Source organism: Phoca vitulina, unplaced genomic scaffold (assembly GCF_004348235.1).
Source record: "Phoca vitulina isolate PV1807 unplaced genomic scaffold, GSC_HSeal_1.0 scaffold7, whole genome shotgun sequence".
NCBI lineage: Eukaryota > Metazoa > Chordata > Mammalia > Carnivora > Phocidae > Phoca > Phoca vitulina.
This window is the reverse complement of record NW_022589710.1, coordinates 52,139,809-52,163,593: the sequence shown is the minus strand read 5'-3', so window position 1 is coordinate 52,163,593 and position 23,785 is coordinate 52,139,809.

Sequence of the window (23,785 nt, the reverse complement as noted above, 5' to 3'; positions counted from 1 at the left end):
TGAAATTAGCAAATATTTGCAGGGAGAGCTCCAGCTGATTTTCATCTTGAGAAAAACATCTAATTGCCAAGTGGTAACAATCTAGATAGATGGAATAGCATGACTGCGGTTGAATGACTTATGCTTTCCCATGTAAACATCAGTGATGCCTCGATTGACAGGCTTGCCTTGACAATTGATCGTAAAAAGATGCTCACTCTTGGCAGGGGAAGAGGTAAAACATCTGGTTTAATAGATGTTGATGCACGAGCAGGGATGTCAATCACCTTCAGACTGGATTGTTTGGATTTGATGCTAAGTGGAAATTTGCAGATCTGATTATTAAAATGGCAAAGCAATCCTTTATAATGGCCACAGGGATAAACATCATTTGGAAAACAGGGCAAAAGCCAAAGTTTTAACAATGTGTAGTTGTTCAGAAACTCAATCCACTTTCTTCAAAGAGAGAGGTAAGTATATAGTCTTTTTTTTTTGCCCCCCAAAATGATTTCCAGCCCATGGAAAGTAACTTCTTTAAATGCAACGCCTGTTAGTGGCCTTATATCCAGAGCTTGAGTTTAAAGGGAATTTTTATTTGGAAATCTTTACAAGGACCTGAAAAGCAAATAACCACTTTGACATAGCGCTGTAAATTAACATTCAAGACATGCAAGCAAAATAATTAGGAGAGGTATGTAGTAACAGTGATAATTTGAATATTCAGACAGAAGTTGAGGTGTGACAGATGCACTTTGCTCTTTAGCTGCATTTAATTTTGCTTTACATACATGTAAACATGTCATAAAGAATACAACAAAATAAGTAGAAGTAGTCATATTGGAAAGACACATTTAAGAATTCTAGCATCTTCGCCAGGACACTTGTTTGAGGTAAATGAGCAAACTTTTCTCCTTAATTCAGATTCATGTATTGCTTTTGACCTAATATATTATTATTATAGGTCAGAGTTTTAAAAATAGTACCAATTCTTAAAATTCTGTGTGCGTGTGTGTGTTTCAGAGAATTCTCATCCCAATATATTAAGTAGATTTGATTTACAGAATTTCTCCTAAGTCAACAGATACCTACACAAGCATATTATCTTTTCCCATGGGAAAACATTCAAAGATATTAGATTTCTCTTAATTTTCAAAAGTCTCAAGATGGTCTAGAGATAGTCGTTAGGATGATTTCCCACGAGTTTTTTCCCTTCTCCCAATAAGCAAGCTATCCCTTTTGAGGTCCTAATATCACTCAGGGATTCATTCAGTGATTCACTGAACTATTTGTTCAGTAGCCAGTGTGGCAGGTCCTGGGCTACATGATAAAGGGAAGCTAGTTGAAGGCAGAATTTTTTTCTGCTTGATTCACTTTTCCATCCCTAACATCAAGAAAATTGCTTTGCAGATGGTAGATGCTCAAAAGAATAATAGTTGAATGAGAGAATTAACAAAGAATGAGTAACTAATATAGGGTGCCTGTATCTTATTTGTGTTTACAAGAGAAATAGAGACATTTAAACTGTCTCTGTTCATATAAGTAAAGACATAGGGAATTTACAATGCTTAACTAGTTGAAAGGTAAAAATCCAAGATTCTAATATTTAATCCCTTAACATGATAAACTGGATACAATTTTACACTTTTATCACATACTTTGCTAATTCTTATTCTGATGTACAAAAATGGTCCTTGTGCTATTAATTAAATATTATGTGTTTCGAGAGAGATGCATTAGATATGTTTCAGAACAGAGATTGGCCAAACTTTTCTTAAAGAACCAGATCATAAATATTTTAGGTTTTGGAAGTCATGTGATCTTTGTGGCCACTCCATTCTGTCACTGTACTAAGAAAGCAGCCATAGGCAATATGTAAATGAATGAACATGATTCTGTTCCAGTAAACCTCTATTTACAAAAATAGGTGAAGGACAAGATTTGGTTCGTGGACTATAGTTTTGATCATCCCTATTTTAGAAAGTAAAAAAAGCAACTTCCAGAGAACTTCTCTATGAAAACTTGGCTCATAAATAATACTTCTGGATTAAGTGAGTTAAAATATCCCTCTTCAGACTTGTCATGAATGTTCTGGCCATACTGAAGAAAGACTCATATTAAGTTGACATCATTTCCCAGTATTATTCCCCAGGATTATTTTTAGTGCCTCCTCATTTTGTTTTATGTTGCAATTTTCTTCTTAATTTTATTATGTGGTTTTCAGCATCTCTATTGCATTTTAGGTAAAACTCAGATATCTCTAATCCTTCCATAATGCCATAGAAATACAATTTCAGTTCTGTATTATGTATCATGTTCTAACCATTTTTGAAATGGAAACTAAACAAAATCAAGATTTTCACTACAATTTTAGTACATAGTGACTTCTTTTTATCACTCTCTCCTTTGGATTTGAGCCGGGACAACTAGCAATTTGTTCTTCAGACATGGAACTGGAGTCTAAGAAGTTTGGGATGCCCTGCCATGGTCACCAGCTGATCGGTGTAGGGCCTTCTAGTGGGTTCATGCTATTTCTTCCCTAGGAGCTTGGAAGCTCCACTATTTTGCATGTCACTCTAAATACTTAAAAAAAATGTCTTGCAAGCTCTATTTCCATTTAATGAATTTTTTTCCCCAGAGAACTATTTTTCTTTCTTTCTTTCTTCCTTTCTTTCTCTTTTTCTTTCTTTCTTTCTTTCTTTCTTCTTTCTTTCTTTCTTTCTCTTTCTTTCTTCCTTCCTTTTTTTTTTTTTTTTTTGTCTACAGAACTACTTTTTCTACATAAGAAAATATCCAAGTATATGGAAGAAAGAGATCACACAGAAACTCTGGCACATGTCCAAACATCAAATGTAGATATTACCAATATGGAACTAAAAAGGAAAAAAAAAGATAGAAAAGAATACCTGTAAAGTAGGTAATCATTTACCTTCTCTTTACTAGAGTGTAATAATAACCCTAATCTGCTGCCCTTTTTTCTTGGAGTTCAATTGCCCCTCCCCTACCAACCTTGGTCTTCTATAATAGTGAGTGCTTTCCTGTAGAATACTCTAGCATCTCATTAATTTCAATCTGGAATTAGCTAAAAAATTATAACTAACATTAATCTGAAAGTTGATTTTTTGCTTCTCTCACTGATAACTCTACTCCTCAGTTTAAAGCTTATGCTTGATGCCTTTTGTATTATTCTTGAAACACATCAGTGCTCCTCACTGCAATGTAAGGAGGTGATAGAAAAGAGAGGCAAAGGTTGAGAAGTTTCCATAGAGTGATTCTAATAGTAGAGTTTATAGGAGGGAAGAATTATATGTGCAACCAAAAAGGAAGTCTAGAATTTACAGTAAAGAATGAAAGAGAATTAGTGGTGCTTATATGATCTTTGAAGAAATCTTTGGTTTAAGAAACGAGTTTTTGCCTTGATAGTTATTATGTACTGGAACTAATCCCAGGACAAAAAAAAAAATAGGTCTATGAACATGGTGTCATAGTGTCATTGATCTGGGTCTTAATTTTGTTTTGCCACTCACTCATTAGTTGTGTGGTTATGAGCAAAACATATAACTTATCTCAATATAGGTTACTTTTTATATAAAAGATAATATCTACTTATATCATGGTGCTTCTTATGGGCACAAAATATGATACTGTAACTTAAGGATTTTGTCAAGCATATAAAGATTAATGATTAGAAAGATGTAGAGCACACAATAGAAGTTTCAAGTTGTGTTAATCTGAAACCTAGGGCTTTGTTGAAATTTATCAGGAGCCAGCCACTAGATGGTATTGGAGAGATGAAGAGACAGGAATCAGGACCCCTAGCCTCATCTTAACCAAAGTATCCCAGTGTCTGTTTTATATTTGGGGCTTTTTAGTAACAATTTGCTCTAAAAAGGGTGTCAGACTATTTACATAAAAAATTGAAAACCACATAAATAAAAAAATTAATTCAATTATAAGTTAGGAAACCCATACTGTAGTCACAGGTTTGGAACTTATTAGCTATGTGACCTCAAAAAGTTAAACAAATCTATCTAAAAATGGCTATTTACCCATGGTAACTTTGTAATAATTTATGCTTGGTTAGCTCTGGATGCAATTTGTCCTAATTTTAAAGGGTAGTCCAGTTATCCCCTCTAGTTTTGGGCTCAAATTTTTAATAGCCATTTTGTCTATTTTCTTTGGCAGTTTCTTCTTTGTTCAAAGTAAATCTACATTTCTGAAGCTCCATGGATTCTCACGTATAGACACATAAACAGTCACAGAACAGATAGGTTTAATCTTTTTTTTTTTTTTTTCTTTAAAATTTTATTTATTTATTTGACAGAGAGAAAGACAGCGAGAGAAGGAACACAAGCAGGGGGAGCGGGAGAGGGAGAAGCAGGCTCCCGGCTGAGCAGGGACCCCGCCCGAGCAGGGACCCCGCCCGAGCAGGGACCCCGCCCGACGTGGGGCTCCATCCCAGGACCCTGGAACCATGACCCGAGCCGAAGGCAGACGTTTAATGACTGAGCCACCCAGATGCCCCTAATCTTATTTATTAACTAGTGGTCTTGGTAATATACTTTAATACCTCCTTAGAGAAAGTCTTTAAGAAAGTATCAAATTATTTGAAGAGTATATTGATTATATACAAAGAAATCTATTGTAATCAAAGCATTATGAAGTCAATTAATTCATGTCAAAAGTACTTATTTTATTCAATGAGGTATATTTGCTGATATAGACCTTATACCTTAATCTTAAGAAGCAGGGTCAACAGGCATTTTGTCATAAGGCTTTTGAGTTCCAAAAAACACAAATGTGTTTATTCTTTTAAAAGATTTTATTTATTTATTTGTCAGAGAAAGAGAGTGAGAGAGAGAGAACAAATGTGTTTAGGTCACCATTTTAAAAAAAGGCATTGTTTCTGAATGAAATGCATGACCCCTATAGGAAAAGAACAGTTTCTTCTCCTCTACGCAGATGGTATTGAGTTTCACTATGAATTTGAAACAAATGCCAAAAAATAGTGAAGCTGATAATTACCAGAAAGACTACCTCAAGATTTTTTCTCTGATTGATTTCTTTTTTGCAAATAACAAAATTAATAATTGTTAACATTGAGTGCTTATTCTGTACTAGTCACTATGTTCAGCAATATACATCGATTACCTCATTTAATCCCCATAACATCTCTTGTCAGGTGGATATTAATGCTATTATTTTACAGATGAGGAAATAAGTTGGAGGCAGTTAAATAGTCTCTGATCTAGGAAGAGGTGAAAATGGAAATTGGGCTCAATCACCCTGCTTCCAGAGAAGAACTCCTCTGACAGTTAATTGTTTTATAATCAGCAACTTGACAAAGTGGGACACATTACATCAAGGAGTTCATTTTATCCAACATCAGGAAGTTACACTTCTCACAGGTAGATGTCTCCTGGGTAAGGGGCTGCAATACTTCTACTGCCATTGTGAACTATTGGTGGTAATGACTGAAGTTTGCTGGCCGAGTTGTTGCTGCATCCAGCCAGAACATTCGGGAGCAAACAGTCGTGTCTGTGACAGACTATCGTTCCCTCAGAGTCGATTTCACTACAGTGGGGTGCTGTGTTAGGTCTGTGGCTTGCAAAAGGAGTCTGTGTATTGCATGGATAATTGTAGGGATGGAGGCCACTTTATTTTACTGTGTGCCTCCTACAAAGGGGAGACATTTTTTTGAACCCTCAATACAGAGAAAATGTGTGCATATCCTGAGCAGCAACTGGTAGTGCATGTGTGTGTGTGTGTGTGTGTGTGTGCATGTGTCTGGGTCTGTGAGTGTGTAATTGCATGTGTAAATGAAAACATACGTGGATGTGTACAAGTGAGTGAGAATGTGTGAGCATGTGAACTGCAGAATGTGTGTGTGATTCTACATGTTCTTAAGAGCATGGTGAGTCTTAAAACTAATTATGCTTCTTTCTTGGATTTGGCTACTAAGGTGCTCAGGATTAAATTTTTGTTTCACCTCTGGTAACTGCACTAACATGGTGTGTATTTCATGAACTCATCTTACCTTTTACTTTATCTTACATTACTGCTGTTGTTTACTCCATTTGTCTTGATTTCTTTATTTTTTTATTTTTTATTTTTGGTGGTGTATTCATTTTCTGTAGTGGATCTCAATTTTTTTTTTTAATCTAAGGGGTAAAAAGTCAACTTCTAACTAAATATATACATTTCTTGAGACACAGTATTCTCCTCTTTAAAATGAGAATAATAAAATCCCTTTGGAACAACTAAGGCAGGTGGAAGAGTGTTTAAACTATTAAGCTTTATTCTACTTTAAGGAATTATTGCTTCACAATTCCTGCATACATTGCCTTATGTTATTTGCAACTTTAGGATGCTTTCCTGAGGTAGAGCCTTTATTCAGTACTATAAAATAAATATTTATTGGCACTGCATGCCAGAGACTGTTTCAAGTCTTTATATGTATTAACTTTGAATTCCACATAATCCTGTTGGGTAGGTACTACTATTATCCCCATTTTATAAATAGGGAAACTGAGGCACAGAGAAATTATGTTAATTTGTCTCATTTTAAAGAGCTAAAACTTGATAAAGTCATAATTTAAGACCAGTGTTATTAGCTTCTTTCTATTACTTTGGCACATGTACTTGTTATTTTAAGAGTAGATATCTTTTCCTTTTCCTAGAGTTATTTTATTCTTATTACTGTATTTTATTTTTTTTAAGATTTTATTTCTTTTTGTGAGAGAGATAGAGAGAGAGAATGAGCAGGAGCGGTAGGGAGGGGAGAGGGAGGAGCAGACTCCCGCTGAACAGTGAGCCTGATGCGGGGCTCGATCCCAGGACCCTGGGATCATGACCTGAGCTGAAGGTAGTCGCCCAGTCAACTGAGCCACCCAGGTACCCTATTCTTATTAATGTAATTATTTCATTCATCTATTATAAGATTACAATTTTTAAGAGTTTAAGCCCAAATGTATATTTTAATAATGATACTCAAATATGCCATCATAAGGCTGCTATTTTAAGTATCCATTAATTAGATATAATATTTTCGAATACAATATTTTCCTTCTTTTCACCAAAGATACCTACCTAATTTTAAAGGCTGAAATAAAATGTACCTCAAATAGCATCTACTACAATGTTTAAAGAAACAGTATTTGTGTGAGTGCAAACACAAATGCCCCTGAGCAAAATCATTAAAATGTGATATATTCACATTGTAGAATACAATACAGCATAAAACTGATCTACGACTACACACAAAAATAGGAATGTGCCTCAAAAATCATAACATGGTGAGAAAGAAACCAGATAAAACAGTATATGCAATGTAGTTCAACTTCTTTGAAGGACAAAATAGGTAATATTAGAGGTCAACATAATAGCCACCTCTGAATTATTTGGGATGGAAAGGGGCATGAGGAAAGCTTGTGGGTTCTGGTAACATTGTTTCTTTTTTTTTTTTTTTTTTTTTTAAGATTTTATTTATTTATTTGACAGAGAGAGAGACAGTGAGAGAGGGAACGCAAGCAGGGGGAGTGGGAGAGGAGGGAGAAGGCTTCCCCCTAAGCAGGGAGCACGATGCGGGGCTCAATCCCAGGACCCTGGGATCACGACCCGAGCTGAAGGCAGACGCTTAACGACTGAGCCACCCAGGCGCCCAACATTCTCTTTCTTTTTTTTTTTTTTTTTAAAGATTTTATTTATTTATTTGACAGGGAGAGACACAGCGAGAGAGGAAACACAAGCAGGGGGAGCGGGAGAGAGAGAAGCAGGCTTCCTGCGGAGCAGGGAGCCCGATATGGGGCTCGACCCCAGGACGCCGGGATCATGACCTGAGCCGAAGGCAGACGCTTAACGACTGAGCCACCCAGGTGCCCCCCAACATTCTGTTTCTTAAGCTGAGTGCTAGTTTCAAGGGGGCATTCTTCTTTTTTTTTTATTAAGACATTGATTTTTTAGAGCAGTTTTAGGCTCACAGGAAAATTGAAGAGAAGGTATAGAAATTTCCCCATATATCCCCTGCCCCCATACTAGCAAAGCTTCCCCCATTATCAACATCCCCCACTAGAATGGTACATTTGTTACAACTGATGAACCTACATTGACACATCATAATCGTCCAAAGTCTATAGTTCTCCTTACGGTTCACTCTTGGTGTCATGCAATCTATGGATTTCACAAATGTATATTGGCATGTATCAATCATTATAGTATCATAGAGAGTATTTTCAATGCCCTAAAAATGTGCTGTGCTCCACCTTTTTGTTCCTCTACCTTGATAACCCCTGGCAACAACTGATCTTTTTACCATCTCCATAGTTTTGCCTCCAGAATGTCATATAGTTGGAATCAAATAGTGTGTAACCTTTTCAAATCAGCTTATTTCACTTAGTAATGTGCATTTAAGCTTCCTCCATGGCTTTTTGTGACTTGATAGGTAATTTCTTTTAGCACTGGATAATATTCTTGGATGCAACACAGTTTATTTATACATTCATCTCCTGAAGAACATTTTGATTGCTTCTAAGTTTGGGCAATTATAAATAAAGCAACTATAAACATCCATGTGCAAGACTTTGTGTGGACATGTTTTCGATTCTTGAATAAATACCAAGGAGAGTGATTGTGGATTATGTTGAATGTGGATTGTGTTGAATCAATAAATCAAGTTGGGAATAACCAACATCTTGACAATATTGAGTCTTCCTATCCATGAAGATGGAATATCTCTCCATTTACTTTTTCTTTTGATTTCACTTATCACAGTTTTATAATTTTCCTCATATAAGTCTTGTACATAATTTGTTAGATTTATACTTGAGTATTTCATTTCTGGAGGGGTACTAATGTAAATGGTATTGTATATTTAATTTCAAATTTCATTTGTTCATTGTTAGTATATAGGAAGCAATTGACCTTTGTATATTAACTTTGTATCCTGCAACCTTGCTACAACAGCTTGTAGCTCCATATATTTGTCGATTCTTTCAGATTTTCTACATAATCATGTCACCTATTAATAAAAAGTTTTATTTCTGGGGCGCCTGGGTGGTTCAGTCGTTAAGCGTCTGCCTTTGGCTCAGGTCATGATCCCAGGTCCTGGGATCGAGCCCCGCATCGGGCTCCCTGCTCCGCGGGAAGCCTGCTTCTCCCCCTCCCACTCCTCTGCTTGTGTTCCTGCTCTCGCTATCTCTCTCTCTGTTAAATAAATAAATAAAATCTTAAAAAAAAAAAAAAAAGTTTTATTTCTTCATTCCCAACCTGTATACTTTCATTTCCTCTTCTTGTCTTCTTGCATTATATAGAACTGCCAGTATGATGTTGAAAAGGAGTGGTGAGGGGGAGATACCTTTGTCTTGTACTAATTAATGGGGAAATTTTGGGTTTCTTACCATTAAGTATAATGTTATTTATAGAGATTCTTTATCAAGTTGAGAATGTTACCCTCTATTCTTGGTTTACTGAAAGTTTTAAAAAATCATTTATAAGCACTGGATCTTGACAAACAATTTTTCTGTGTTATTGATGGATTACATTAATTGATTTTTAAATGTTGAACCAGACTCACATATCTATGGTAAATCCTGCTTGGCCATGACGTATAATTGTTTTATACATTGTTTGATTTAATTTGCTAACATTTTGTTGAGGATTTTTGCATCTATGTACATGAGAGATGTTAGTCTGTAGTTTTTTTTCTTTTTTATTCTAATGTCCTTGTGTGGTTTTGGTATTAGGGTAATGCTGCCCTCATAGAATGAGTTAGGAAATATTCCATTTGCTTTTATCCTCTGAAAGAAATTGTAGAGTTATCTATATATACTGATGTAAAAAGATATTCCTTATAAATAAATATTCCTTACAAAAAAGAAGATGCATGGGATTGTATGTGTCATGATCCCATTTGTGTTAAAAATAGATTTTAATATATATCTCTAACTCTCCCTTTAAAATGTATATTGAAGAGGTTATACTCCCCAGTTCCTTTTTTGAGTACTCTGAAATTCTATATATTGGGGTATTTGGGTGCCTCAGTCCATTAAACATCCAACTTTTGATTTTGGCTCAGGTCATGATCTCAGGGTCATGAGATCAAGCCCTGCATTGGGCTCCACACTCAGCACAGAGTCTGCTTAAGATTCTCTTTCTCCCCCTACTACTCCCCCTGCTTATGTTTTCTCTCTCTCAAATAAATATATAAATAAAATCTGTAAAAAAATCTGTACCTTCCGCAGACATTTGTACAAGCACTTTTAAACAATCAAAGATATTGATGGAAATTCCCAAGCTGACATAGTGTTAAACTTTCCCCCTCTCCTCCATTTAGGACCTTCTTCAATCTGGAAGCCAGCATTAGAGAGGGAGGATGGGGTCTTACTGGACTTCTCTCTCACCCCTGCTTACTTTCTTTCCTTTCCTTTAGTTGCCTGTTCTTTCCCAGATGCAGTAGGGAGGTTGGGAGAGGATAGATGAAATGCAATAAGATATAAAGCACAGCGGGGGCCTGGAAGATGGTTAAATGTGGCTCTTCCTTAAGCCCTGAGCACTATGTGATGCTCCTGCAATGTTTATCTGCTTGGGTCACCTGGCATCTTAGGAAAGCTCAATTTTATTGGACCCTAAGGGCCCCCCAGGTGATTCTCTCATTTATGTGTCCATCATTGCCAAAGTAATCTCTTTTTTAATATCCTGACAATATTCTTTCCACTTTCTCCATCTTTCTGTATTTGCCAAGTGAATTATGGAGTTTAAAAGTCATATACTATTCTTCTCATGTTCTGTAATAAATTTCATATATATACTGTGGTATTTGGGATTGTACAATTTTAAGTTTAACATCCTGGCCTCTATTTTATGAGCAACTCACAGAAATGGAGGCAGAGATAATCCAATACTGGTGTCATTGGGTAAACATCTAAGTATATATGCACTCCACTACAAAACTTTGTGGTTATATTAACAACACTGGTTACATGAGTAACATTGCAGAGTCTGCAGCACAAGGATAACTTTTACTTTTTAAAAACGTCATTTTGTACACTTTAAATTGTTTGTACCTTGAGCATCTGTTACTCTAAACACCATCTTCTTCATCATCAATTATATTTTAAAATAAAAACAAATGAATTAATAAAAATATGACTGCAGCATTTCCAACAATTCCTATGCTTTTGAGTGTCTGAATTACGCTAATGTTAAGATCTCCTGCACCCTCTACTTGCTTGGTGAAGAACTGGTGAGCTGTATAATATATTCCTTTGACCTTCCTCCAGATTAAATACTGCTTTCACTCTTCATGGGAACCAGTGGAAAAATGAATATTGACAGTGTTTCTCTCTTCCTCTTTTTGAAGAGGACCATAACTCTCTCCCTCTGTTGAAAATTTTGTCTTCTTCACCTGTTATTCTCATTCAGTCAATTCCAACAATTGCCTTCCTCATTTTGTTGACTCTCAAATACATCAGTCATTCTGTAATCACTCTCTGGCTTAGATATTTGATTGAGACTCATATGACTCAGTGTTATTCAGGTTTTTCACAATTCAGGCATATGTGTCAAAGGTCATGAGACCCAGCAAGATGATCATAATAGTAACAGATTTCTGTTTCAAGCACTGTTCAAAGCAGTTTATTTATATAATTCATTTAATCCTCACAACAAACCTATAAGGAAATAATTAAAGTATTTTCATTTCACAGAGGAGAACTGAGGCACAGAGTGATGAAATACTTTGCCCAAGGTCATAGAATTAGTGGAGGAAAGAGAGTCCCAGCAGGTACATAGGCAGTCTTGCTACAGAATACCTGTTTTTCACATTGAGGCTGTACTACTTCTCAATATAGAGACATTTTGTAAATCTGTTTTTCCTAACAGTAGGGAGACATGTAATGAGTATTTAAGTAAATGTCACTGAAGGTTAGCATACCTGTATGATCAGTATTTTCCTCAACTTGTGTGTGTAAATATGACAAGGTTGAAAAAAAGCAAATTAATCAGTAATAAGTAGCATTTTTCCAAATCAAAAGTTATATCTCTTTTGGGATAGAATGAATGATTCCAAAGCACATGACTAGCAGCACATGTAGATTTAAATATTTTTTTTAGTTTTTAAATTCCACAAAGCAAGTACATTTAATTCCCTCTCAGGTTTTATGTTTTATCAGTTAAACAGCTGAAACAATGTTTCATGAGAGTATTATTTCAACTGAGAACATCTGCAATGAACTGGAACATCTTTTTTTCCCCAAGAGTTCATGTTAAGCTTACAAGAGGTATCCATCATTTTCTTCCATATCTGTAAAATATTTCTATCTTATTTAACAGTTATCATGTATAACTCTAGTTTTAGTAATAATCTGATTTGAAAAATGTCCTCAAAACTTTGGTATCATTACAGATAGGATATTATTTAAATAATTGATGCTTAGGAAATACCTTTTTAAGTACTTTTATTCCAGTCACGTTTCAAGTTTTCCATAAATAAGCAAAATTACCCTGTGATGGTTTTCTTGCATTTATATGTCATTGATTCATTCTTTGCTTTATTGCTGAGTTCAACACTGTTCAAACAAATGTCATTGAGTAAATTGATAACTTCATCTAAATCCAGTTTTATTTGTCTTGACTGTTTTAGCTATCTTATGTTGTTCTGTCTGACTGATTCGTGGCATAGTTAAAAGCTGGCTTTGGAGCCAGCTGTTTTTCTCCTGTTGCCTGTCTTGGAGAATTCATTTATTATCTCTCAGCGTTGAGGAAAAATTCTACCTTGAAAGGTTATTTTAATGATTAGAAATCTTTTATTTCAAATGTACTTCACAGCACCAATATACAGTAGGAATCAACTAGCAGAAACTTTCACTAGCTACACCACCAAACCGCAATCATCATCATTATCATTATCATTACTTAGGGTTCAAACTAATTTCTTCATTATAGTATAAACACCAAAGTCCCTTAATCCATGAAAAATAATGTAAAAAAGAGCTATTTCTAAACATGGATTCCATATCATTTCAAAGTTTGAGAGCAATAGTCTATACCTTACTATAACCTCCTTACTGTAAGAGTCAAGTAATACCCAGTAAAATGAGAGAAATTGGCCAAAACAAATTGATACTGAACTGAAAATATTAAGAAACTAATTTGGAAATATATAGCTATCTGACTCCTTTAATTTCATCTGATTTCAAATTGTTATGCTATTAATGAAACATCATCTGTATGACAGCTTGTATTTAGTTCCTATTAAGATGATTTATAGGATTTAAGAACAACCCTTAAGACTACAGCTAAAGGTGAGATTTGATTATTCCTTTAATTGCAGAGTGAACATGAAAATATTGTGCAGGTTAATTATATATGGATGCCATTGACTTAACTATTAGCGTTATAAAATGCAACGAAGCTAGAATGTTTTATTTAGCATTTTGGAGCCCCTCAGGGACATTTAAATTTTCCATGTTCACACAGATTCAGTTAATGATGATCTAAGGCCTCAGATCCTACATTTCACATTTGGCACCATTCCTTTAAGTATATTTTTATGTGAATGACTACTTCTGAGAAAACACCTTTTATATTTCAAAATATCCTAAATTGAGATATTCAGATTTGCTTATAGGAATGCATACTAGTGATTTTTTTAAAAGATTTATTTATGTATTTGAGAGAGAGAGAGAGAGCGCGAAAGGGAGAGAGAGAATCTCAAGCAGACTCCCTGCTGATGGGGGAGCTGCCAAGGGGCTCAATCTTACAACCCTGAGATCATGATCTGAGCCGAAATCAACAGTCGGTCGCTTAACCGACTGAGCCACCCAAGCGCCCCTATTAATGATTATTTTTAAGTTTTAAATTAAAATGTAAATTATTTACCTATTTGTGTGGTTAGATATCCCTAATCTAAAGTAGAAAGTGACTATCTCAGTGGCATTTAATACTTCACGAAACACTCTTGAATTAAAGTGAAGGATCTTAAATTAAAAAACCCAAATCCTTTTATCTCTCTAGAATCCAAAGATCATCTCTTCCTACTTTTCTGTTCTACTGGTTAGAATCTGGATGACATTATAAAATAGTTACCTTTTACCTTTTTTGCTTGTTTTTAATCTTTTTAATTTTATGACCATCAAACTCATATTTCTTCTGCTACAAATTAGTATATATTTATTGGGGGAAAAGGAAACTGTCTAGTAATTAAAAGATTGTGTGCTTTTTTTTTTTTAAGATTTTATTTATTTATTTGACAGAGAGAGACACAGCGAGAGAGGGAACACAAGCAGGGGGAGTGGGAGAGGGAGAAGCAGGCTTCCGCAAAGCAGGGAGCCCAATACGTGGCTGGATCCCAGGACTCTGGGATCATGACCTGAGCCAAAGGCAAACACTTAATGAATGAGCCACCCAGGTGCCCCATGTGTGCTTCTAAAATATTAAATTGTATGTCAAAACCTTACATCAAGGTGAATTTACAACCAGAACACAGACAACTTTAAAAAGCATTACTAGGGATTTGTGATCCACTTTTGGAAACATTGGGTAAATATTTTATTTAAAAGGAAAATTATACTTCTCATTATATACATATCATCATCACTTTAAGCAAAATATTCAAGGCAATGATTATGATTTTTAAAATTATTTACAATAACCATTTTTTAAAACAACTTATCTGGTTTAAATTTACTATTTCTTTAAGGCAATATAAGTGTAATGCCTAATTTAAAATAAGACAAAATTATGAACTAATAATAATTATTTTCCCCTTTCTCAGGAAAAAAAATAGATGATTATAATCCGTTTTCAACATTTTCTTTTAAAAAAATTAGGTGTGTTAGGAGAATATCCATTTAAATGAAATTTTGTGTGTGGAATATCTCCTAGTTCTATACTATTTCTATTATTAGAGATACTGTAAATAGTTCCAATTATTTCACAATATTATAGCTTTTCATTTTCTTAAGCCTTATATTTCTATAGCCTGTGTTTACCAGATGAGTTTATCATAGAGAATAATGGCACTATCTCTTACAAATACAAATTGCCACATAGACATGCATTGATTGCAGAGCCAAATGAGAAGGAATGATCAGAAATGGGGGAAAGTTTTCTTTTCTCCTTCTTAATGGTGCTGTAAAGGAATAAAGCCATGAACAATTTTTTTTGGATCCACTTTTCCTCCTAACTGGGAAATTTTAAATGAAAACTTACAGCTAGAAATCAACCTAATAATATGGTTGAGAGATATTTCTTGTCCTTTCTTAAATGAAAATAATCTACTAATTAATAAATTCTCATATGTCATTAAAGATTTCAACATAGTTAATTTTTTTTTTTCTTCATAAGGCCTTACCCCAAACTACAAAAGTAAGCATCTTTGCCTCTATGGCTTTTTCATTTTTTTTAAAAATTAATTTGGCCATTTTTGGACTCTGGGAATCTTTTTAATTGCATGTCTTATTGTTAAGCCTTTACTTTCATTTATAACAAACTACTTTTTTTTTTTTTTTTTTAATAACACAAGGAAGGCTCTGAGGAGCAAGAGATGGAATGGCTCATTACTGCTGGCTGAAAAGCAGTATGACACACAGATTTCTCAGACAAGGGCAGATGATTTTTCTATAAAAACCTCAACCTTTCATGTTCTACACTCAACTTTCAGAAGAATGGATAGTAAAACATCCACAATCCCCAAACAAATAGCAGAGAGACGAGTTTGTGGAGGAAAGCACTCATTATTTGGTCTTCTCCTATTGTTTATTTCAATAAAAAGAATGAAAGCAACTCTGAAAAGAACTTAGAATTGTATGTAGAACACAGAACTGAAGCCAGAAGAATGGATGATTTTTCTTGACTTTTGACATGCACCGTCCAAAGTCCCTGCTTCAGTGGGACTAATTATCTCAGAAATTTAGAACTTGGCTTGCTGAGGTTAAGAGTTTGACATCTAGGTTGGTCACCTAGCTTTGCTCTTGAACCACAGGGTAAACTTCTAACTCTTGCCAAGAAATATTAACTATGACATCATTTGGGAGCTAAAACAGCATCTTTGATTTTCACATGAAGTCTAGACGGGTTAAGTTACTTGTGTCAATTCTTAAGTTAATTCATTGCAGCGCGAGGTCTATGGTCTGTTATCATTGCATAGAACCTCAACTTATTTCACTCAAAGGACCAGAAAGGATTGAATGAGTGAGGGAGGGAGTAAGTGAAGAGAGTGAGAGAGAGAGAAAGAGAAAACCAGAAGGTGCCTTTCCAGTTAGCAGGATAGCAATAGTTATCTATTCATTCATTCATTGGAAATGTCTGTGAAGTTCCTATAATCAGCTATGCAGTGTGATAAGTGTTCAGAACAAGGAAATAGATCTCTTACTTGAGAAGCTTTTTAATGATTGGTTGTTATCGGATGAGAAGAATTTTTGCAATGGGTTTACTTAGGAGAAGAAGACTATTGTGAAGCTTCTTTTGAAGATTTCTTGCTGATGCCCAAGTTGAGCATTCTTAGTAGTTTGTCTACATGGGGCCTAGTGGGTAGAGTATCAGCCTACATATGTACTTCTCTGCGGTAGAAGGTAAAGAGTTGAGCACTTTGCTTTCTATATTTTTCAGACTCCTTAGATAATTCAACATTATTGTTATGATGTTATAGACAAAGAGTTTAAATAATTTGCCTAAGGTCATCAAATGGATAAGTAGTAAAATTATAAATAGAACCCAGATAATCTAACCACCAGTTCTGTGCTATTCCTCTGACATTATTCTGATATCAGGGTGATGCTAATGTCTCCCAATGTGCTTTCTTCTTTTTAAATAAAATAAAAATATATTTTAGTTAATTAGAGCTAAATGATTCAATAATATTATCCATTTATTTAGAGCATATTTTACCAAGTTTCTGTGCTAAGTATTTTATAATAATTATCTAACTTAATTATTAAAATGGTCCAGAAAATACACATAAATTCCTAATCTGACAGTTCAGGGAATTCAGGCTTACAGAGATTATGTAATTTACTAGTTGCCCTATTTTGACTAACTGGTAGAGTTGAAGTTTAAATTTTGGTCAGTTCAATGTCAAAGAGTGTGTTTGGGGAAAAAAAAAAAGCAATTATTTTAGCTCTCTCAGGTATAAACCACTAGTGTTGTCTATAAATGTCATGCCAGTGTAAAACATTGCAAAACACCACTCTACACATTCTCTTTCACACAAAAGGCTGAGTAAAGCAAGTAAGTTATTAAAGGAAGTGAACAAAGAACGGAGTGGAAGATGAAAAAGGAATTCACAACTTCAGTAGTCAAGATAGCTCTGTCAGAGAAGACGGAAGACAGGCAAGGAGGAAGACAGAAAAGCTGTGCCAACTGGTCTGGGGATGCTTTTGCTTATGTCGTGGCGAGAGGATTTAGCCACAAACCGTGTTCGTTGTGGAGTAGAACACATCTGGGGAGACATTGAACTTAATTCCACATATTTAATTTATTCCTAAATTTTAATGTTCAATGATAAAAATAACTTCGCAGTGGACCTTGAAAATAAAAGGCGAGTCTATAGAATAATGAGGTTGCCACAAGGGCTCCACTCCTCTACAGCAAATCAGGGAAACCCAGTGTCAGCGTTGTTGACATGTTCTGGGGATTTGTTGCATTTGACAAGGAATTTTATTTTGTCATATGCTATCACAAGCAGAGAGCTTATAAAGCAGCATAACTCCCAAATCACTCTCCTTCTTCAAGCATCTAGTCTAGTGTCACCCAGAAAACATGGCCTGTAAATTATCATTGTTAAAATTTATAACTAAATATTTTATATTCTGCCTAAAAAGTAAGCCTGAGTCCTGGAAACACATAACTTTTATGTCTGTAGTCCTGCTCTCTTTGCCAGTAATGGTCCATTCACACTTTGTTTCATGTTGGTACCTCTGCACAAAACCTTACGTATAGAGAAAGGAAGACTTTCTAACATTTACCACCTGTTTAAAACCAAAGAGGGGCAAGATGCAAATAATTAGATTCCAGTTTATATCTCCAATTTTAACAGGTATTAATGCATATCTCCCTCTATTTAACCTGTTATCCAGGGTATTTGGTGATACGGATACATGATGACAAGGCTTTTTCAATGCAGGTATCTGCTCATTACTAGAACAAGGAAAATGAAAAAGGCCACATTTAGCCCAAATCCTGCCATTAAATTTACTTGTTGCACAGATGGAGGCCACCACCTTACCATTATACCCCAACCTCCACATACACACACATACACACACACACACACACACACACTTCTTAAGCAAGGACAACACAAGACTATAATGAATCAGTAAAAATCTAGTTGGAGTAACTAAGACATGGACCTGACCTAAAATATAACAAAAAGAAAAAAAAATCAGTAATTATCATTCCATCTAGGCATGCTTTTAAATATTTTATAAACATGTCTGTATGTTCTTTGTGACATCCTCACATGGGCACTATTTATATCCTCAATTTATACTAAGCAATTTATCCTATCTCAAGTCTCTGGTAGTGGCATAGCCAGACTGAAACTCAAAGTTGACTATTTCCAATGCCCATGTTCTTCCACTCCATACCATTTTGCCTCTAGGAATGCCAATCTGCTAATGGGGATTAAAATGTCACCATTTTCAGAAATGAAGAAAGTCATTGATGAGCCATAACCACAAAGGAAACTCATGGTCCTGTAAAAGAGTGATAAAATGGTGATTTTAAAGACTTGGAAATTTTTTTTTTTTTTAAGATTTTATTTATTCATTTGAGACAGAGATACAGAGAGAGAGCAAGAGCATGAGCAGGGGAGAGGCAGAGGGAGAGGGAGAGGCAGGCTCCCCGCCGAGCCAGGAGCCAGACGTGGGGCTCGATCCCAGGACCCTGGGATCATGACCTGAGCCGAAGGCAGACGCTTAACCATCTGAGCCACCCAGGCGCCCCAAGACTTGGAAATATTTAACATTAAGCAACTTTGATGTATGAAAGAAATTAATGAGTCATGAAAAGGAAGGGGCAAAGCTCTCTTTAAAGTATCTTTAAAGATTTATTTATTTATTTGAGAGAGAGAGTGCAAGAGCAGGGGGACGGGCAGAGAGAGATGGATAGAGAGAATATCAAGCTGACTCTGTGCTGAGTACGGAGCCTGATTCAGGGCCCTATCTCACAATCCTGAGATCACGACCTGGGCTGAAACCAAGAGTTGATACTTAGCTGACTGAGCTACCCAGGTACCCCTAAAATATCTTGATCACTAATTTTTGAGAAATATTTCTTGATATTAAGAGCAACAGATAAAGTAGATCATCAAGAGTTGAATAACACAGCCCAACTGGTGAGGTTGGAATGAGGAGTATTCAATGAAATATCAAACTCAATACCTTTAAGGATAAAGCCATATTTGAGGATGTGAAGATGTGTGACCATGTTCTCACAAAGTGCATATGTCTTACAGATAGCATGATAGAGGTCTAAATTCTAGGGCAGATGTCTCAATAGTATTTAGACTTGGGATTTTATATATTATTGTTAATATTTGCTGCAATGTAAGAGAATTAGAACTCAGGAGCAGAAGGAAAGTACTAAGCTGAGAACAGAACAGAGTGGAATGCCTGTTTAAATAGGGAGAGGAAAGGATGCTTAGAAATAATCAGGGATCAGAGTGGTGTTATGAGATCTAAGAGAAGTTATAGCAGAGAGGGAATGGTGGACACTGACCAATGAACAATACAGGTCCAGAAAGCCAGTAACTCGGGCCTATGGGAGTGAGAATTCAGAGGTAATAATGCTCTCATTGAGAACAGGTTCAGTGTGAAGACAAAGGCCAGATTGCAAGGTGTGGACTGTAGGGAGATAAGGAGAGAAAAACTCCATGTGCAGGAAACTATTCAAAAAATTTCAGGTAAAAATACATGATATCTATGACAATAGCTATAGATATATGATATCCAGGGAGAGGAGAGGGAAGGGGAAGAGAGTAGAGGGAGAGAAAGAGAGAGAGAGAAAGGACATAATGGAGCAAGAGTCAACTGCTAAATTGTGGATCATAAAAGGATACTTGAACCCTTCATACAAGAAACTGAAATGACTGCTGTGTCATCAAGAACCTGAATTGTTTTCACAAACTTAGTGAATCTTACTCCTGTTACCTCTCAGAGCATCCATAATGCACGAACTGTGAAAGAGTTCCTACTATTTGTCATGCCTTGCTGAATTATCAGACTTGGTGCCCCTGAGCAAGATAAAGGATGTCTGCACAAGTGTACCAGAAATCAGGGCATCATGGTTGCCTTAAGTGGAAAGAATATCTGAATATGGTAACTAACCTTTTAGTCTATCACCATTTTTTTTCTACTGAAACTGTTCTAAATGCTTCAGGGTACTCTTAGATGATATCAAGAAATGAACCTGATACTTTGACAATCTCTGCTTAGTAGGGGCAAGTGATCACCAGCCACAAGAGAAAACAGAATTAAAAAACAAAACAAAACCAAACCCAAAAACCTGATTAGTATTCCAGGAACAAGAAATAAACTACACTGGAAGGCAGAGAACAGACTGGGAATATAAACCTATGGACGGTGTCCAGATTTAATTTGTTCCATTTTACAAGTTAAATCATGATCTTCTTAACGACCAGCTCCCTAGGCAGATACACAGATGTATAGCCATTAATGACTGACAGGATCTGGGATAACTTTTCAGCCTCAGCTTAGACTGTTAGTGCTATAATATTTGAAGCCACACAGGCAGGTTACTAAACACAAAGCCTGAACTTCACTTTCATTGCCTATGTTCTATTTTGAAAAAGCTGAGGGAGTACAGGGCGAGAGATTAAATGAAAAATCTGTGATGACAGATGTAAGAACCTTTACAACTTTTAGAGTTAAAACTGGCTGCGGGGACCCTGTCACCTACCTCATTCATTTATTCTTCTCAACAACCTTTTGAGATCTATAGCTTCAACTCCATTGTCGGAATTAAGCAAACAGAAGTATATCCATGATAACGCCTCATATGGGTTCTTCTCTTGAGCTTCTAATTGTTCTTTGTTCTTTCTTATGGTTTCACCTCTTTCCTGGCTCCTTAAATGTTGCCATTCCTCTGGAAGCCTCTTTGGTTCTCTCTCATTCTAACCTCCCTAGTGAAGCTCTTAGTTCTAGGGTTCAAATTTCACAAATATGCCAATGACTCCCAAATCAGATCAGCTGAGCTCTAGACATTTCTACTTGGATAGCTCAAAGATTTAACATCAAAATGTAATTCATTATATTTATCCCAAGTTTCCTTCCTCTTCCTGTATTCCTATCATCACTGCAATCCACCTGGTTTCTCCATTTTTGACTTCTTTCTCTCCATCAGGCCCTTCTACCAATTAATCACTAAGACCTGTTGATTCTCATCTAAATATTTCACAGATCCATCTCCACTTCCTTGCTGTGGACCACCACTGTCCTTTCCCTACACTGTTGTCCCAGCAGGAGTCCTACCTCTGATTCATTTCCTACACTGAAATCAAAAGAGCCTTCCTGACATGTATACCTTATCACATCATGTTTTTGCATGGAAATTTTCAGAAATTCCTGACTAGATTCACCATTGATTCAAAGCTGGTCAGTGTTGTATGCAAGGCCCTTTGTGATAAGACTCTTCAGCTTCAGTTATTTCTACTTGCAATGTTCTCTCTCACTTCAACACACCCTATATTCCATTCCCACTTAAACATGCTCTTGGCCTCTCTCTCTCTGTCTCTCATGAATAAATAAATAAAATCTTAAAAAATAAATAAATAAATAAAAAGGGACGCCTGGGTGGCTCAGTTGGTTAAGCGTCTGCCTTCGGCTCAGGTCATGATCCCAGGGTCCTGGGATCGAGTCCCGCATCGGGCTCCCTGCTCCGCGGGGAGCCTGCTTCTCCAAACTCTGCCTCTGTCTCTCTCTCTCTGTCTCTCATGAATAAATAAATAAAATCTTAAAAAAATAAAAATAAAAATAAAAATAAAATAAATAAATAAATAAAAAATAAAACATGCTCTTGGCAACTCTAAGTAGGAACATCTGTTAGTCCCTATGTCAAGGTTATCTTTTCTCTACTTCTGCCCTGGGCTAATAAATTAACCACTTACCCTTCAGGATTCAGCTCTGCCATTTCTTCCACCTTGAAGCCTTCTCTGAGTGATTCCTCTACAAAGGTCCTCCATGGCATTCAACTCTATCACAAGCAGCACTTATAACCCAGAAGCACTCAATTTTCTCTTTATTTTTCTCTCTTTGCGCTCCTTTGAGTTTAGGTGGCTTCCCAAGACAACAAAACCAGTAAGTTGCAGCAAGTTGCCACACTGCTTGATGTAATCCCACGGTGTGCAGCAATCCAGCCTGCTAACTTCCTTCTAAGTTTTAGTTATAAGGGATGGAGAAATTTACATGCATACTCATTCTTCCTCCACCATATATTTATTATATCTTCCATCACCACAATCACCAAAATAATTTGGATAATTATGGTACTCTATTAACTTTCCCCATTTGAACAGATATATATGCACCTTGTTTTGTGCTCCTCTCAGCCTATCAATAACCAATTTTGTAGTTGGACTGGACCTTGTGGTTCTTATTATGATTGCAAAATGTCCTCAGCAATAAACATCAGGAAATTTTGAAAAAAAAAGGGGGGGTATTATTCACAAGTCCTGGAAAGCACATGGCATACCTGGGACTACACAGTGAGGTCATGGGTAGAGAAAGAGAGAGAAAGCTTAGGTCTTTCATTTGGATAGAAGGTGGGGGTCTAGGGTTTTGGGGGCTCACTCTTTATTGGTGAATTTAAAACATAAGAGCAGGAATTTAAAGAATAGGAAGAGGAAAAACAATAAGCCCAAAGAGTTAGTTATCAAAACCAGCCAAGATCTCCAAAACAAAGGAGCCTGGGGCAGGAGTTGGGTGGTGGTGGTGGTCGGGGGGTTTGGCTAGCTCTTTATCTAGTCTTGTGGCTGGCCATGTGTTTATTTGAGATAACCATCTTTGAAGTGGATGCCTCTTTGAAATGGATGCCTTGACAATCAAAGCTTAAGTTAGGCACTTGCACTACAATAAAAGAATAACCATCTGCCAGGGCTTACATTAAAACCTCTAGGTTTAAAGAGACTTTAGAACACTAGTTCTCAAATTTGGCTGCATATTGAAATTGCCCTGGGAGTTTTAAAAAATACTGATACCTGGATTCCACCCTCAGAAAGTTTGATTTATTTGTTATGGGGTTTTGCCTAGGCACTGGGATTTTTTCAAAGCCTATGAGATCATTTGAACATGCAGTAGTGTTTGAGAACAAATGCCTCTGAAAAGATCTAGTTTACTGCCTCTTCTCAAAGATGAGGCAAGTATAGAGAGATTAAGGACTAGCCTGAGGTTAAATGATACAGATCATGAGTAATTAGTCACATGTGATTGATTCCTGAATTGAAGATTGGTTGCCCAAGCAGTTAAAATTAGGTAGGATTTCGAGACTGTCCCCACTGCAATGATGCTATATCGAAGGAAAGGGAAAAGCCATCTCTCTCCTAAGATATCACAGCCCTCCTCTGCTGCTCAACAAAATCGCAGTACCCTCCATTTGTTTCATGCTTATGATATTCAGATCTATTTCATCAAGTATGTCCTTTATTAAGTACTTTTTTGGTACTTTCAGATCTATTATATAGTTTCTCTACAATTTTGGAGATAGTTTATTTATGAACCTAAGTTTTTAAAAACTATAATCAGTAGCAAGCAGTGAGTTAGAATTTTAGGCTAATATTATTTAAAAAGTATGTAGG